Consider the following 6,157-nt stretch of genomic DNA (forward strand, 5'->3'; position numbering starts at 1 on the left):
TCCTTTAAGATTCCTCATCAGAGTCTGTAGTTGCTGAGATTGTGTGTGACAACCATCACAGCACTGGGATGCCTTCTGCGGGCCAACATTGACCAACACCCTGTTAACCCGGTCTGCCCAAAACATCATTCAGAGAAATGCTAACATTTCACTTGGCTTCTAAACCAGAAGAGAGTTCCTCAATGTGATCCAACTACATTGTGTTAAAAATCCTTTTCCATCTCTTTAAATAGTTCAAATTCTACCTCCGGTTAAATTCCCATTAATAATGTTCTTGGCTATTTAGTTACTGCAGCAGGGTTAAACATCCCCTAAGCTTCTTGGTTTAATTGACTTTGATAATACAGCTGAAGTAGCTAAAGTATGTTCAACGAATTTCTTGCAGAGACAGGGTTTGTTTCAATGTGTATGAAGAGTCAAGCCTTTGGGCACACACCTGATCTTCTAAATGATCCTGATGTTTCAAGGCTCTTAGCAAGCCAGAAGACCCTTCTGCTTCACGCAGTGTTTTCTCTCCAGAGCTCAGAATAGTTCCTTGTGAATGTCTGGCTCACATCCCCCCTGAAATCTGATAAAATGTATAGATTTATTGTGAGCTTCCTGCCAGGTCAGGGGCTGAGTCCTAGACGGGAAGTGGGTTTGGTTTGCTGAAATGTTAGATAATTTAGCCAACACAAACTGAACACAAGCTGTCCCAAGCCTGTTAGTAAGTCAGACAGTGATGCTATCAATGCTGGTTTTGAGACTGATAAAGACTCTTTGTAATATGCCACTGTTATACTGTTTTTTCTTCTCTAAACTGATTTACTAATGTAAGTCTCTCCAGCGCAGGCTGAGAACTAGTTCACACGTATGCTTAATGCTGCTGCATACATTGCTGCTCTTTCCCAATGCAGCAGAGATGAGCAGCAATTCTTTGACATAGAAAGTAGATTGAGCTGATGATCTCAGCACTGGCAGAACAGATATGTTAGAGGGACCTGACCACCTTAGCAGCAGCATCTCATGGTGGTGGAGGTGCTCCAGGGCTCCAGAGATGGCCATTAGATTACCTGACTGACTGTGCCTTTTCTCCCCCATCTGACACAGAGCAAAAGCTCCAGTGGAAAAAAAGGCTTTTTGCTTTGAGTGTCTGTGTGTTGCTTCAGAGTTTCTGCTTTGTTTGGTGCCTTGTTCTTTTTTAGCCATCCTGGTGCCAGGGCTTTCAAGTGGAGGAGACATACCTCTCTCTGCTCTGAAAAAGAAACAAGCAAACACTGGTCTCCCTGTTCCACAGAAAGGGAAATTGAGGTATGAAGGAAAGGAAAAGAATTCATGGAATATCATGAAGCCAGTCAGAGGAGGGAGGGACACTGCAGAATGTGTGATGAAGATTCTGGTCTGCTCTCAAAACCAGGCTCAGTTCCCAAGACTGCAAGAGAGCTACTAAAGGTCTAAGCAAGACCCTAGAGACTGGCAGGTAGTCCTCATGGCTGGAGTTATATTCTATGCCACTGCAGAAGTGTTTTGTTTTATTGGCACCAGACAGACCTCCTCAAGGCTTCTTCCCTCAGCCTTTGGCTGCTCCCAATGAGACAATGCTGCAAACACCAGTCATGTACCGGCAGTGCTCCCACGCGCCTCTCACAGCCTTTTAGGTAAACATTTCATCAACCTGTCCACTGATGGGACATGATTTCTGGTGAAGGTAACCAGCACAGGTTGCTCCAGCAATAAATTCAGGCCACACAATTTTGTGAGAGGCTCTTTGACGTCAAAACTCAGTAAAACTTTGGATTCTACAAATCCTCCTGGATGTTAAACAGCACCAAAGATGGCAGAAAATACAGTGTCAGTAAAGCCTGCAGAGTGTCAGAAGCATTTTTCTGGTGCTGACTTCTATCAGACCTTGAAATGGCATCCAGAAGCACGATGGAGCTGCTAGTGACTTGGCAAAAATAATGCATAATGCAATACGAACAGCTGTGCTCAAACCCAGGCAGGTCAACTCATAGCGCCCACTGTGATGGAAAGGTCTCTCCTATCTCAAGGGTATTCTGATGCCCGTGAGTGGGTATAAATAGACCTTGAAGACGGCAAAGACAGCAGCTTGGCAGCATTCCCTGGTATCCCCTAGAGTTGATGTAAGCCAGTGCGCTGACTGCCCTGTAGCGGCAGAGGGAATCCCGGGTGATGGATATGTAGCATTTCTCCAGGAGTCTGTCACTGCAGACTGTCCTGCACCACAGGGACCTCACTGCCCTTCTTGGTTTTCTTGCTGCCTTGGTTCCTGCTGATTTGAATGACACCTATAAACCTTCCAGGATTCAGACCCTAGTGCCTGGGACAGGTACCTTTATAACTGCATAAATCAAACATAAAAAAAAACCAGGCTTCACTTCAGCTTGCCTGCAGACAGTTCATTAAGATAATTACTCACTTGTATCAGTTGAATGAAGTTGCTGCAACTGCTGTCCCTAGTGGTAGGCCCAGAATGACAGAAACTGGCACTGTGGTCATGCATCAGTCCAAATTCTTTTGCTGCTGTTGGCTTTCTGTCTGTGCGTTCATCCGTCAGGCCAACCTCCCCCATGGACTCCAGCTGAGGATCCCTCTCATCCATGTGTCTGCCCACAGGATTTTTGTAACATTTCTGTTCATGAAAGTTATTTTGCAAGGATGTTGCTCTTCTTGGATGATCTGTATTCCCACATCTTCCTACCTTGGTAGGATGTCTTCTTGTACAGCTTGGCTTGACCCAGCCGGTATCTTGGCTCATTCACCTTAGAGATAAAGAGCTGCCCGCACGGTGACCTTCATCTTTGCAAGTAAGTCTTACAGTACTGTTTCATTCAAGCCATTTAGTAGGACAGAGATACCCTTAGGGACTTCTGGGCCAGGTCAGTGCTGTCGGTGGCACTGTCCAGCTGGAGAAGTCAAGGCACAGAGGGAGGACACGAGCTGCCCAAAGTTTTGCAGGTGGTCAGCGGGAGAGCCAGGAACAGAGCCCAGGAGGCAACTTGGTCCCAGGGGGAAGATGTGGGCAAGGTTAACACAGCAAATAAAAAATTATCCCTCTGAAATAAATGTGACCCATAAAATACATAAACATTGACTAGCCATAAACAGCATTTACTATTTACAGTATCAGAGCACAAGGATATTTGCCAGCCATTTGCAGCTTAAAGGATAAACAGCAGTTCTTTTGAACCTGAGTTATCAAAAGGGTTATATTTAAAACCATTCATTTCTCCCCAGTCTTTCACCCTTTAAACCATTTGTTTTATGCTTTTCCCTGATCCCACTGCTGTAAATATCACTTTTGCAATACAGTGGCAGTGCAGTAAATATCCTTTCAGGTAACGAAGCAGGCTGGGAGGGACTCCTCTAGTCCCTGAAACAAACTGAAATAGAAACACCATGGGGATAAAATACAAGAATTGGAGCTTTGACTAAATGGCAGCTTTTGCCACCGTTTCTCTGAGTATATGAAAAATGGAGGCTGTGAATCCAGCTCAGAAACACTCACCTGGGAACATAAAAGAAAGCCTGAAAAAGCCAAAAAAATTACTGAGCATTTTGCTAAACCTTGGAGTTTTGTGGTGGCTGGAGGGCAAGAAAGCTGTGTTTAGTACAACTAACAGGTTTGTTTAGAATGAAATAAAAATCAACAGTAAACTACCTGGATTTGGCTTCTTTTCCCTTCCCAACCCTCTTCTTGCCCTGCTGCTTCAACTAGCATGACTTAGCTGCATCTCCAGATCCCTTCTAAGAAGTATATACGGGCCAGGGCTACAAACACTGTGCTTTTTCTTTTTTTTTTTTCTTTTTTTTTTCTTTTTTTTTTAAATAAAAAAGAAACCCCCAATATTTTAAATGCCTTCTGCTTGGACTCTATTTGAAGTTTGGAAATGTCTTGAAATCCCTGAAGTCTGATGTCCTTTTATCCCACAGAAAACCTTCACATTCTTCTGGGTCATTTGCATGGAAACTCCTCAGGGACTGATTCATTGTGATTTTCTCATTTTGGCTTGTTACAGAGTGAAATTTTTACTAAGATATTAAATGTAGTAATGGTATGTTTATTGGAAATATGTAAATACAAAACTAAAACACTGCTTTAAAATAAAACTTGAGCAAAACAAACTGAAAAAGTAAAATGCCAAATCAAAAAAAAGCATGTCTGCCATTATTGAAACTAAAATGTCATTTTTGGGGGGCTTTTCCCATCTGATCTATGTTCCTGTGAAATGTTACACATGTAGGAATAGAGAAAGAATCTGCATTTATACAGTTTATGCTATCAGACTTGCTTGTCTTATAACAAATGAGAAGTTCCCACCTCTCCCAGCTGCAATGCTGCCTGTACCAGTATGCACTTGCTCTTTAGTACTTATAGTGCTTATTCTTAAACTGGGCTTTGTTCTTTCCTGGCCCATCCCAAAGCTGGCAGATTTGACAGTCAAAAAAATGAAGGCCCCCATCAGAGTGGTATTTTACAAACCAGGAAAAAGCTCTTAGAAAAACAAGAATGGATTCAAAGGAGAATGCAGCACAGTGAGCATTGCAGTAGTAAGCATGGGGCATCACACAGAGCTTCCAGTCACCAGCCAGCAAAGGAAAACCTCACTCTTGCCTGGGAGCAGAGGATGATGCTTCCTTGACTGGTCATGTTGGGGAGGACGAGCTGCGTGTCCTGACTTCCCACTAGAGCCTTCTGCTGGACCTTACTGCCTATGGAAAGGCATTTATTTTAATGCAGTCTCATTCACCTGTAGGTAGCAGCCTTGGCTGGATTGAGGCTGTGTCAGTTGGTAGGGCAGTGCCAAGGCTCTCCAGCCCCATTAAACACTTACAATATTATTTTCCAGCTGAAGTCTCCCAGCAGTTTAAGCACTCCAACAGTGAGCTTCACACTGCCATGGTATTAAACATGGCTCATCCATGCTGTGACATCCAAACACTGCAGACAAGCTTAGTACAGCCAAGCTCAGTTCAGCCAAGCTCATCCATCTGAGCTGGCAATCCAACAATGGGCATCAGCAAGTATGGTCTCACACCAGTGGGGACAAGATGGCCCCAGCAGCTCCAGCCCCTCTGCCCACCCACTGGTAGGAGCGCTGAGGCTGCAGCCATGTAGCACGCTCAGCAACATGCTTTTACCCATAGTGCTGGTATCAGCACAGCAGATAATCCCACTTTGTACTGGAGATTTCTCAAAAAAAAATATATATTTGTCTTGTCCAGCCTGAGAATGATGCAACAGTCATAATCTGAACAGAGATGTGGACAGCAAGGGACCAGGGTGCAAACCCAAGTCAGAAAAACCCATATGGGTTCAGGTGTTGTCTTCCCCTGGCACCTTCTTTGCCTTGATACAAAGCATCTACATACCTTTTCTTCTCCATCTGCACTCAGATAATAATTCAATGGGACCATTGTTTGGAGAAAAAACCTCCCTGGCTATGCACAACAATTTCCCATCAGTCTGAAGCATTTGATTTCAGGAGGAGCAAGGGACCAGGATCTTCTGCTGACCATCCAGAAGTGGGAGGAAAGAGGGAAGCAGGTATTTAAAAGCACTTTTTTTACTAAGGAGACATGGACATGAATGCCTTGGAGGGGGAGGCAGACCTTCCTTGTGCCAGGACACGTGAAGCCTACAAGCTACACGTGAAGCGGCTCTACAGAATGGCAGGGCTGCTCTGTAGCCAGCATAAGCCATTAATGGTTTGACTGTTTACGTTGCAAGCAGGCTCAGGAAGAGCTTTAAATGCATATTTTCCTCTTGAAATATTGAATTCAGTGTTTTCATTTTCAGAGGCCTGGGGAAAAAATATGTTTCATATTTTAAAAGTAAACATTGCTTTTACAGAGGTATAAATGCAGACCTATAGTATCCAGCACTCCTTTGCCTCTCACCTTATTTTCAAAGCTTTAGTGTTGCTTGTGTGCCACAACCTCTGCTAGTGAAAAATATTCACCTGAAATATATTTTTCTTTCTTTGCTAATTAACAGCAAAATGACACCGAGAAACTTTATATTTTCCTCAGCAAGAACAGCCATAGAGACTTTATTTACAGAGGGCTCTGAATGATCCCTATTCACAGCAAGCAAGTACTGTCTGCACCAGTAGATCCTTGTACTGATGCCAGAGCAACAGGAGAAACCCCATCG

This window comes from Falco punctatus, assembly GCF_963210335.1.
Source record: "Falco punctatus genome assembly, chromosome: 3".
NCBI lineage: Eukaryota > Metazoa > Chordata > Aves > Falconiformes > Falconidae > Falco > Falco punctatus.